Below are 13,508 nucleotides of genomic sequence, written 5' to 3'. Positions count from 1 at the left end.
GCAGGAGCAGACAGGGAGGGACAACAATGCCTCAGCATGAGGACTGCAGTGGCAACACTGAAGAACTATGGTTCAGATCCCACCTATATCTTCAACCCAGACAGGAGCATATTAGAACTGAAGACACAAGGGAAGTGCAGAAAGAAATGAAGAGCAACGGAAATGCTAAATATAAAGGCTTTGTATCTGTCTTTTCATAGTAAAAGAAAATGGACTGTTGAGGGAAAAAATTAACCCTGAAAGGTATACTTTATAAATAGATACAGAAGTAGAAGACACTACCTAGTTGCTCAAAGGATGAATGGTACTAATCACCTGAGTTGAAGAGGAAACCCCGCATGAAATCCACTGCTTTTTTCCATGATGAGGAACAGAAGAGCGCATCCTCCAGCTTTTCTTCTCTTCGGCGTCCATCAGATCTCATTGCCAAAGGCTTCGATACCAGGCTGGGTAGTCTGCTCCCGCTACTCAACAGAGCCCTACAGGAATTACTGGGATAGGGAGGCAAGGAGGGACACACAGTGTCCGGGAAGGTGCCAGTGACGTCATTCAAGAGCATTTGCACTCTGTGTAGCGACTGCAAGGCCTCTCAGCATCCAAGACTTCACCAGTCTCCTGCAGCAGGTCAGCAAGCAGACGTGGGCCTAGACATACATGAGAAGAGTAAAAGCAAGTTCACAATAAAAACACCACTTACAATGACAAAATTTAACACAGTAGTGAATCATAACAAGTTCAGGAATACATTTAATAGAAAGTAGAACACTGAAATATTTCAGAGAGAAATTGAAGACGACCTGAATAACCGGGAATGTACACCAATCATGCTGAGCACTTTAGACTGTCAAGTTTGTCTCGAGATTACAGGTTCAATCACAATCACATGCTTTTTTTCCTGGCAAACATTGAGAAGCTAACTCCAAAATCCAACTAGCAATCAAGGGAAGAGTGCCCAAATTATTTTAAAAAGGAAGAACAAAGAGAACTAACACAACTTGAAGACTTCCTCTAAAGCCATTGCATCTTGTTGGCATAAAGAGAAATATGTTAACATGAGAAATATGTTAACATTGCATCTTGTTGGTGTAAAGAGAAATATGTTAAACCAATACAATAGAAAAGAGACTTTAGGGGCTGGGGTTGTGGCTAAGCAGTAGAATGCTCGCCTCGCACATGTAAGACCCTGGGTTCGATCCTCAGCACCACATAAAAATAAATAAACAAAATAAAGATATTGTGTTCGTGTATAACTAAAAGAAAATAAAAAATAAAAGAGACTTTAGAAGTAGACCCACACATCTGATCAGCTCATTTTTGATAGAAGCATCAATATAATTCAATGGAGGCAAAAATATTCTTTCCATGGTGTTGACACAATGGGATATCCATGTGGAAAAATTAAATCTCAATTCTTACATTACACCACATGAAAAACTAATTTAAAAATGGATTGTAAATCTTAATTTCAAGGCTAAAACAAAATGCTTCTAGAAGAAAATATCTTTGTAAACTTGGGTTAGGCAAAGATTTCTTAGAGGAAAAAAAAACCCAAACTATAAAAAAAATGATAAGTAACTTAATAAAATTACAACTGATTGTTTTTCAAATGACCCACTTGAGAAAAGAAGTGGTAACTAAGAGCCTGTAAGAATAAGACCTGTATTCATAATACCCATATACGGCACAATGACACAAACAAACCTGCTCAAACATGTGACAAGACGTGACAGATGCCCTAAAAGCATACACAAACGGCCAATAAGCAGATGTTTATGTACTCAAAGTGGTTAAGTATTGGGCGCTCCAAAGAAAATCCACAAAGTCAACTAAGAATAGTTTAAAAATTGGTTAATGAGATTATGGATCAACTGAAACTTTTATACACTAATTTTTGTGAATATAAAAATAGCCATGACCATTGGGAAAAGCATTTGGCAACTTCTTATGAAATTCAACATATGCTTCCCTATGACTCAGCAATTCAACTCCAACAGAAATAAAAACATGTCAATTACAGGATTTGCATATCAGTGTTCATATAAGCGCTATTCATAACAGTTCCAAGTTATAAAAACCTGAATGACCATGAACAAATGAATTGATAGCCAAATGTGGTTCCTTCATGCCATGGAATTCTACTCAGCAATATAAAAGGCCAAACTCAAGATGTACAACAGCATGTCAGGTCTTACAGTGTCTGTGCTACGAAAGAAACTATACACCAAAGAGAATCCCAGTTCATATGTTCAAAATAATACAACAGGCACACTTCATCTACAGGTGCTAGAGGTCAGCCAGCAGTCACCCGAGTTGAGAGGTACAGATGAAGACCGACTGCAGAGAGGAATGACGGAATTTCTAGGGAGAGAGAGGTGGGGACTACATGCTGTTTGTGAAAACCAATAACCTGTAGACTGGAACTACAGATTTTACTGTGTATAAAATACAACTCAGTAAAGTTGATTGGAAAAAAACAGCCTAATTTTCTTGTGTCAGAAGCTTCTGCTTGCATGCGACGAATTGCTACCTCTGGCAGTTGTCTTCCTGCCTTGCAAACTAGAAACTAGGGTAGAGCTACTTTATGCAAGGGTATTTCCTCAGTTCTTCCTTCAGCAATGCTGTGACTGATGGGTGGGTTCAAATGGTGCTAGCTGATACCTCCATTGTGGAGCTTCCCTTGGACCTTCCACCTAAGCTTCCAACACCAGGACTGTCCCTTGGATCCGTCACCTCATTAGATGCTGAAAATGGTGAGTTTGCATCTATTAGCTATGTCTTCTAAAAATGTTTCTCTCTCTGACTGTTTAGTCTCCTGAAAATATAGTTCATATAGGAAAAACAGGACTGATGCTTGATTCCTTTTTAGAAAACACAACAAAGCATCCAACTCAGTGTTTTCAGACATTGGAATGGAGGCAATGGGGTTTGTGATCCCTAACACATAAGACACAAACGAAATGAGCTCTGCAGTTTCCCAAGTTAGCATCTAGAAGTAGTTTTCAGGCTCTGATGTATGAAGAAAGGAACAAAATAGAGCCCAGCTGTTGAGCAGCCAGAGTAAAGAGCCAGAGAATTGAGTCTGATAGGTAGAAGTGGCTGGAGTCTGCAGAACAGAGTATCAGGAAGCCAGTGTGCACATGTGTATACATAAACACACACACACACACACACACACACACACACACACAGTGAGAATGAGAAAGTTGCAGAGAACTGCAGAGGGCTCCCTCTGAGTCTCAGCTGAGTACTGATTTGCTGATGCAAGGGGAAAATCTCCAACAACCTTGGGGAGAAATAAACAGATCCTAGTACATTTATACAATAAGAAGCTACTAGGCAGTAAAAAGAATAAGAGTACTGATACAGGCTACGAGTCTAGATCTCAGAGCATTCTGCTGAAGCAAAGATGCATGCTTCCTGGTATCAAACACAGTGAGCTCTAGAACATGTAAACTTGAAGGGATATAAAATGCAGATCAGTGGTGTTCATGGGTAAGGCAGACAGCATGGAAGACACAGTTCCAGTCTACATCCAAGTCTTAAAGGATGAGAGAAAACGTCCTAGAAATATTTTTTATGCTTTTGTTTGCATGAATCTTCATACTTTGTACTGAAAATGGATGAATATTATTAGATATACATTGTACTTCAATAAAGCTGGCTTTTAAAAATAATACTGGAATCACTATGAAAAGCCAATTACTTTCAGAAATTACTTTGACAACAACTCATTATCCTGAAAATTTTAAAAAAGAATCAAGCATCAGTCCTGTTTTTCTCATATGAGCCATATTTTCGGAGATTAAAGAGTCAGAGAGAGAAACATTTTTAGAAGAGATAGCTAATAGATGCAAACTCACCATTTTCAGCATCTAATGAGGTGACGGATCCAAGGGACAGTCCACAATGGAGGTATCAGCTAGCACCATTTGAACCCACCCATCAGTCACAGCATTGCTGATGGAAGGACTGAGGAAATACCCTTGCATAAAGTAGCTCTACCCTGAGTCCAGTCCAATCTCAGATTCTGACTGCCACTTCACAGATTCATGAAAAAAAAAAAATCAGTCAACATGAGAAAGCCAGATCCAGAATGTAAATCATTTCTGGTGGTCAGCTTTTTCATGACTATGGCCAAAAGACCCAACAAGAACAATTTTAGAGGAGAAAAGTTTATTTAGGACTCACAGTTTCACAGGTTTCAGGTCACAGACAGCTGACTCCATTACTCAGGGCCAGAGGGAAGAAAGAACATCATGGTGGATGGATGTGGAGGACGAAAGCAGCTCAGGACATCACACTTGGAAAGAGAGAGAGCTCTCCTCACCACAACAAAATATATATCCCAAAGGCACATTCCCATCGACCCACCTCCTCCAGCCACACCCTACCTGCCTACAGGTACCACCCAGTTAATCCCCATCAGCAGAATTTTAATGCACTGATTAGGTTAAGGCTGTTATAATAGAGCAGGGGGCCTGGGATTGGGTTGTCTTGTGAATTTGAAGAATGAAATCCATGGATACAAGGATGAGAGTAAAGTAACAGGATTTATTAGAGTAACCAAAAAAAAGAAAGCAAGAGCTCGCAAAGCAGGAGGAATATGGAAGAGTGGCTTGCATAAGGGTTTACATGAATCTACAGGACTAAGGGAAGTAGCCCCTACCCAATCCTGGGAAGACTCTCAATATCCACAAGGTCTTCATGCACCGTTTGGTCCAAACAAGTTACTGTCCCCCCCCCCCCATTTTTGATGGTGGTTTGGGTACAAGATAGAGGATGTCCCACTGGCAGTTTTTTTCTGCCTATATAGGAGTCACCCTGACCTGGATGAAGCCTGGTTTGTGTCAGCAGTTTCTCAGCCCTGAATAGAAAACTGGCCTTAAGGGAGCCCAAGGCCCCTGCCTGTTTATTTTAATCCCTTTTCCTGCCTAAACAACCCAATATTTTTACCTCTAAACTTCTTTGCAATGTTTCACACATGAGCTTTTAGGGGACACCTTATATCTAAATCATAATAATTCAAAAAAATTAGCTGATATTTCTGGCAAATCAGTAGCAAGAAATTAAAAAGTAAACAAAAGGGCTGGGACTGTGGCACAGTGGTAGAGCTCTTGCCTAGGACTTGCGAGGTCCTGGATTCAATCCTCAGCACCATATAAAAATAAATAAATAAAATAAAGATATTGTGTTGGGGCTGGGGATGTGGCTCAAGCGGTAGCGCGCTCTCCTGGTATGTTCGCAGTGCTGGGTTCGATCCTCAGTACCACATACAACTAAAGATGTTGTGTCTGCCGAAAACTAAAAAATAAATATTAAAAAATTCTCTCTCTCTCTCTCTCTCTCTCTCTCTCTCTCTCTCTCTCTCTCTCTTTAAAAAAAAGATATTGTGTCCAACTACAGCTGAAAAATAAATATTTTTGTAAAAAAGTAAACAAAAAAGGAGGGGCTGCTTATAACAAAATAATATTGAGAGAAATAAGTACCAAAGTAACATGTAGCCTGTTTGGATCCTGAGCCCCACAAAGCAACTGAAAGCATCTTTGGGTTGAGAGGGAAGTTTGAGCAGAGGATGGATATTAAAAAATATTGAGTTGCCCTTGTCAACGGCATTGGGTGTGATAATGGAATCTGTTTCAGTCTGTCCTGGTTACTCTAAAACAAACCAAAAATGAAAATTCATAAACAATGGAAGTTTACTTTTTACTACTCTGGAAACTGGGAGCACAAGGTGTGGGCTCCTAGATCAAGAAGACCACATGTTGTTTCTCACATTCTGGGTGGCACAGCAGCTCTGGGGTCTGTTTCTCAGGGCACTTATCCTGTTCAAGAGGATGCCAACCTATGACTGAGTCACAAGTCAAAGGCCCACCTCCTGAACCCACACACTGGTAATGAGGATTCAGCATGTAAATTTGGAGGGGACACATTCAAACCAGAGCATCATGTTCATGTTAATGAAGTGTTGTCAGCCCAACACACATACCAGGGGTCTACAGGTGAATAGGCATTATATGAATCTTGGTTTTGCTATAAAATACTACACAAAGAAATAAAATAATGAAATTAGAACACAAGGGTCTCCATGCATGGGTGACAGGAATACTGCAAATGCTAACTATAAAGTCAAGAGGTAGTTTGAAAGTATGTTCTGATTTGGAGGATATTTTAAATTCCCCATATAAGAATCTGAATAAATACATAAGCTAGCCAGAAGGATGGGAAAAGGAGAGACAGTTAGACTATTAACTGATAATTCAATAGCAATAATGTAAAATAGGAAACTGCATGTTTTCAAAACCAAATAAAAATAAAGCACCAGCCAAAAATTCTGCACAGTAAAAGAGGGTAGACCAGTGAGAAGAAGGCAGAAAGTCTGTCACCCTTCCCAGTAGAGGAGTGCAGAACAGTGAGCAGAGGACAGGTAGTCTGAATTCCTAAACAAGACATCGAAAATATGTCTCTGCAATTTTAAGAACGATATGGGGATATGAAAATAAGCACCAGATTTCTATATCTTGAATTACAACTTCAACATCTTACCTTATACAGTGACAGTATTCTTAAAGGCCCTATAACCCTGGAAATTCAATGTACCAAGCAGGGGATTATGAAAACCCCAAAGTCTAGGAGTCAACTACACATATTCTGTGAAAAGGAGGGTCACTGAAGAGGGAAATTGCTTTATTAGGAAGTGATGTGATCAGTAGAACACTGACCTCTCCTGGCTCTTGGCAAGTCTGGTAGAGGGAAAAAAAAAAAAGACTGAAGAAGCCAAGTAGTTCCTCATGAACTCCCCAAGATTAACCCCTGAAGAGACTTGACTGACCTCCAACAATTTCGAAAAACAGCCCAATATAAGACTACCTGGTTAGTCTTAAACACCCCACAGGGAAGTATAATCTGAACAAGGATGAAAGGTGGGGACATGCTCAAAGAACATTTCAACTACCCACATAATTTATTTTATTAGATATCTTTTGACTTTAGATGCCTCTAGTTTTTATTCTTTTTGGATTGTAGGACAGATAGTATATGGCATGGTCTCCCAAAACTTTTCTACAACTCCTTTCTTATAAGATACTATAAACTAAACCTGTTCCTTTTTAGGTCTTACAAGAGTAAATGTCATACACAAAGAAAAACAACATTTTTATTCAAGTGATCTTCTATACTACCTACAAGTCTTGTTCAAAATCGAACAGGACTCAAATTACCCTTTATTTTCTCCCTCTCTCTCCCTTTAGGCCAGAAAAGAACCCACAAACATTGGTTTCATTTAAATTGATTTGGTCATATAAATATTGCAATGTAATGATAACTTTTAGGGGTAAGAGAACTGTGAAAACAGTGACAATGTATTGTGATTCTTGAATTTCTTTTTCTGCTATGTGGTCATCACAGCCATTCCCTGTCATTCCAAGGGGTTTGGCTCCAGCTCTCATGCTTATCTCCACTCAATGTCATCTTTTTTTTTTTTTTTTTTTTTTTTTAAAGAGAGAGTGAGAGAGGGGAGAGAGAGAGAGAGAGAATTTTTTAATATTTATTTTTTAGTTATCGGCGGATACAACATCTTTGTTTGTATGTGGTGGTGAGGATCGAACCCGGGCCGCACGCATGCAAGGCGAGCGCACTACTGCTTGAGCCACATCCCCAACCCCTCAATGTCATCTTGAAGCCAGAATTAGATAGGCAAATAGGCAAGAGTCAGATCCAGAGAATGGAGAGATTGAAATGGTAATTCCTTCAGAGCCCTTCCTCTACTCTTATCATGAATGTGCCCTTATTGTCTAATTTTTTGAGTTCTTTGTATACTCTGGATATTAGGGCTCTATCTGAAGTGTGAGGAGTAAAGATTTGTTCCCAGGATGTAGGCTCCCTATTTACCTCTCTTATTGTTTCTTTTGCTGGGAAAAAACTTTTTAGTTTGAGTAAGTCCCATTTGTTGATTCTAGTTATTAACTCTTGTGCTATGGGTGTCCTATTGAGGAATTTGGAGCCCGACCCCACAGTATGTAAATCGTAGCCAACTTTTTCTTCTATCAGACGCCGTGTCTCTGATTTGATATCAAGATCCTTGATCCATTTTGAGTTAACTTTTGTGCATGGCGAGAGAAAGGGATTCAGTTTCATTTTGTTGCATATGGATTTCCAGTTTTCCCAGCACCATTTGTTGAAGATGCTATCCTTCCTCCATGGCATGCTTTTAGCCCCTTTATCAAATATAAGATAGTTGTAGTTTTGTGGATTGGTTTCTGTGTCCTCTATTCTGTACCATTGGTCCACCCGCCTGTTTTGGTACCAGTACTATGCTGTTTTTGTTACTATTGCTCTGTAGTATAGTTTGAAGTCTGGTATCGCTATACCGCCTGAGTCTTCTTTGATATAAGGAGAGTAACTAAGAACAGAGTAGGGACGAAGAGCATGAGAAGATGATTAACATTAAACAGGGATGAGAGGTGGGAGGGAAGGGGAGAGAGAAGGGAAATTGCATGGAAATGGAAGGAGACCCTCAGGGTTATACAAAATTACATACAAGAGGAAGCGAGGGGAAAGGGAAAAATAATACAAGGGGGAGAAATGAATTACAGTAGAGGGGGTAGAGAGAGAAGAGGGGAGGGGAGGAAAGGGGAGGGGGGATAGTAAAGGATAGGAAAGGCAGCAGAATACAACAGACACTAGTATGGCAATATATAAATCAATGGAAGTGTAACTGATGTGATTCTGCAATCTGTATACGGGGTAAAAATGGGAGTTCATAACCCTCTTGAATCAAAGTGTGAAATATGATTTATCAAGAACTATGTAATGTTTTGAACAACCAACAATAAAAAAATAATAAATAATAATAAAAAAATAAAATAAAATAAAAGAATGTGCCCTTGCTCCAAACAGCTAAGGTAATCTGTCCCAGGTCTACAGGGAGTTATAAAAGTTGTTAATTAATGTGTACTAAGCATCTCCTGGGCCTAGTCACATATGCAGGAAGGAGAGAGATAAGAAAAAGATAGCAGGAGAACAAAGGAAGCCTAGGATGCACAAAAAGGCAAAAACACCTTCTCTTTATAGGATACCAGGATACCAGCTACGCCCCCTTTTCCCTCCTGGAAGAAGTTTGTTACCCCTTTTTTAAAATAAACTCTGCTTTATATGCTTGCCGTGCCATGTTTCTCTAATGTTATACTTCAACATATGAGGGAACAGAACTCATCGCTGGTAACGGGAGGTATCAATCTCACACAGGAAACTTTTTTACATGTAAGAATTTAACTATTTATAATGTTCAGAGGGAAGTTTCAAAACAAAATGTCTAAGAAAAAATATTAAAATCTTCCCTCTCCATGTGCTTCAGGAATTTTGTACATCTTTGATGGAACATCTAAAGAATGCTGACTTCTCTGTGGGTTTGGCTCACTGACTTATTTATGAGAACTCAGTCATGCACTAGTCTCAAGGCTATCACCCCTCTCTTTAGGGATCTGGCCAGTGCTGTGGGAAAGAAGTGTCCTTGGTGGGGATCACTATGTCATGCACATTGTTAGAGCAGAGTTTTCTTTGTTCTAACTTCTATTTAAAGAGCCCCACTGTGAACAACACTTTGGAGTCTCACCTGTAAAGAGAATGCTTTGCTGGGGATTTCCCAGCCAGGATACTGAAAAGCTGTCTCTGGACTCCCCAGCTACATGGCTTCAGGTGTTGGTGTTTCCCTGATATGATGATGTATTTTCTTCTCTATCTCTCTTGCCTATCACTTTTGCTTTTGCTTTTGCTTCCATATTATTAATAAAAGAGATACAATCTCATGTAAATAGTGTCTTTATTGTCTATTGGATCTGACTTGCCAAATTCAGCAGCTACACACATGTGAAATGCTTTAATGTAATAAATATATGTATGTAGTATACAATCTAATCAGTAATCATCATCATTCACCTCAATGTTTTTCATTACTATGGAGAAAATATTGAGAAGACTTTTGTCTTTGAATACATAGTGCATTTGGTCACCCTGCTATATAATTTCCCCTCTGCTTTCTGGCTTTATGTCTGGCCATATAATTTTTCCTCTTACCCATGCTCCCAACATGACGTCAGACATCATGTTGTCACATAGCAAAGTGTGTACTCACCAGAGTCCAAACTGATGGAACCTCTTGATCCTCGATTTTCAGCCTCTTAAAATTCTGAGGAAATGACTTTTATTACAAAGTAACCAGCATGGATATTTTCTGATAGCAACAGAAAATGGATTTTTAGAATGTTATTCAACTTAAATTTGTAAACATTTTTGTACTACTTAAATTTTTAAAACAAATAGAAATGAGAACTATAAATAGAAAACTAGAATCTCAGTGGCAATAAATTGTGTATTTACTTGCATAGCTGTAGTTACTATTGTTTCTTATTATTTCTTATGCACTCATGGTATTGTCTTCTCATTTTATTTCAGTTTAATGGCTCTGTTTTTGAGGAGTTGTTGACTTACAACAAACTTCTCAGTATGTAAATCTTTTTTTGCTTATCTTCTGAAGCACAGTTTTTCCAGGAATAAAATTATCAGTTGATGATGAACCCAGTCTAATTTAATCTTTTTTTAATATTTTATTTTTTAGTGTAGTTGAACACAATACCTTTATTTTATTTATTTTTATATGGTGCAGAGGATCGAACCCGGGGTCTCGCACATGCTAGGTGAGTACTCTACCCCTGAGCTACAACCCCAGCCCCCTAATGCAATCTTATGATTGGGAGCCATCTTGTCACAAAGTTATGAAAAGCACATTTCTGTTTTACTGTAAAATACTAAGATTTCTATTTGGCCTGACCATACTTTGAGACTGTCCCCTGATGTTTTAAAAACTTGTTTGGAATTCCTGCCCATGCTCTGAATTTACCCATGCCTGACTCTCCTTGACAAGGTGGCACCTTAGTAGCACCTCATAAATCCAGGCTTTCCTGACCAGATAACAACCCTCTCTGAAACCTCAGTAGCGCCTCATAAACTCTGATGTTGGGATCTGAATTTACTCCCTAACTTGAAATATCAAGCCATGTAGATCATTAATCTGCTATCTGCCATTGTATTACATTTGCTAGAACCCTGTTAGCTGTAAGTTTCGGAAGATACTCACTTTTATAAATTTTTGTTATAAAAAGGTCCCTGCCCTTTGATCAGGGCTGTTCTCTAGACCTACTTTGGGTGAGACAGCCACTGGCCAGCTCTCTATGTACACAATATAAGTTTGCTTTTAATTTGATTTAAAATTGGAGTCAGTGATCTTTTCTTTGTGTTGTGATTCAACAGTTGATAAAAAAAAAATTTAAGAAATTTAATCAAGTTGTGCAACTTCCTTCCAATCTCCATGGATTCTGAAGACCTATCAGATAATTTTAGATGCTGTTTTATATATAATAGGTTCTCTCTTACCAGTCTCAATATTACCTATTTGTCTTTCAACAACTTCACTACAATAGTTCCCAATCTCCATGGTTTACTTTCTCAGATGTCTGTTAGCTATAGAAAGTTCCAGAAACAGCAATTTATTAGTTTTAAATTGCACAATGTTCTGAGTAGCAGGATGAAATCTTACCCATCCCACCCCATCCCACCTGGGGTATGACTCAGTGCTTTCTCCAGCATTCCCACAGTTTATATACTGTTTATACAATACCTTCCTGTTTGTTTCTATTCATCATCCTTGTTATGAGATTGACTGTCACGGTATTTCTGTGCTTGTGTTGAAGTAAACCTTTCTTTACTTTCTCATGCCTCAAAAGTCATTTGATTTTTATTCTTATTGCATTATTAGCAGCTTGAGCCTGAGAAAAGACAGACCTTGACCCTTTACTAACAGAAAAGATATTTCTACTTAGAACATTATCCAGGAAATTGAGATGTGGTTATTAGAGACCATAGGTTGTGACTAACCTATGGTCACAAATAACCTCAAGAGAATGGCCAATGACCAGGAAATGACCTCTATTGCATTGTAATGCTAAATATCTAACCATAAAGAAAATAGAGCCTAATTTCCAAAACATGGTATATTCCAAAGCATTATTTTAAAATCACTCATGTAACCAAGACTTTCAGGTAGGTTCCTGACTCCTTAATTGAACCTGATTCATATGACAACTCAAGATAACCCCCAAGACCATCATGATCGGAGGGGCTAGATCCCAGTCCCTGTGCACAAAGAGTAGAGCCCTCATTCTCAACAAGGGCAATGCTATAATCTGCACCCACGGAGGAAAATAAGCCTCGTTTTCACACCACATAATGTATGCCGGAACATGTAATTTTTTTTTCGGTTGTAGATGGACACAAAACCCTTATTATTATTTTTTTTAATGTAGTGCCAGAGACTGAACCCAGTGCCTCATGCATGCTAGGCAAGCGCTCTACTACTGAGCCACAACCCAGCCGCGGAACATTTATTTTTAACTGATCTTGGGCTAACTAGTTCCAACTTCTACAAACAATAAAATTTGCCTTCTGAAAATTTATATCTCACCATAATAAATTTACATGTCCTCCCCCAATTAGGGAGTCACTTCTTTGGAAGAGATTTTCAAATACATATTTGCTATAAACTTTGCTTTATGTGAAAAATAATACACACACACACACACACACACACACACACACACACACACACATCTGTACTGAACATGACCAAGGCTATTTGATCCTTCTGTGTATCAAATAACCAGTGCTCTCTCAGTGCTGAAGGTTGACCAGGGCCGTCTGAATCCTTCCACCTGTCAGATGAGCGTCACTTACCCTTGCTGAAATTGGAGCAGGGCCCTTTGCTCCTTCCACCTATCAGATGACCTGGCTCTCTGTATGCTGAACATGGACCTGGACTCTTTTTATACTTCCTTATGTCATACATTTTCTCTATGCTGACTAAGTGTTGTGTTAGTCTTTCCACATGTCACATGACCAAAGCTCTCTGTGGCCAGATGGATACCAGGGCTTTTGGAATACTTGCATGTGTCACATGATCAGTATTCTTCTGTACTGAACATGAACCAGGGCTCTTTGAATATTTCCATGTATCAGGATTGCCGCAGTCTCTGGCTGGGCACAAATCACGAGTCTCCACACAGCTTGTAGATTCAAACAGCAATTCTTTATTCCCAATCTCACACCGGCAGTCTACAAACACGTTCTGGGGGAATCCACGTTCTCTGCCCAAATCCACACTCTGCCCAAAATCCACTCCACTGGACTTCTGTCTCCCAAAATATATTGTCTGACCCTAAGAACTCAAGAGGAACTCAGGCAGCAGAATACGCCCTATTCTAAAGGGGGAACACCCTAATCTCCTATTATGCTAAACCAGGAACACCCTAAACACGGATCCGCCCTGGTCCTTGAGCAAGGTCACCTTACATGCAATGTCCTGCAAAATGTCCTATTTCCATGAGTCCTTCCACTAAAGAAACATGGGGGTACACTGGCAAGGAAATTGTCATACCTACTTGGCTGATGGCTCCCAGCAC

This window comes from Callospermophilus lateralis, chromosome 8, assembly GCF_048772815.1.
Source record: "Callospermophilus lateralis isolate mCalLat2 chromosome 8, mCalLat2.hap1, whole genome shotgun sequence".
NCBI classification, from domain to species: Eukaryota; Metazoa; Chordata; class Mammalia; order Rodentia; family Sciuridae; genus Callospermophilus; species Callospermophilus lateralis.
This window is presented reverse-complemented; position numbering follows the sequence as displayed.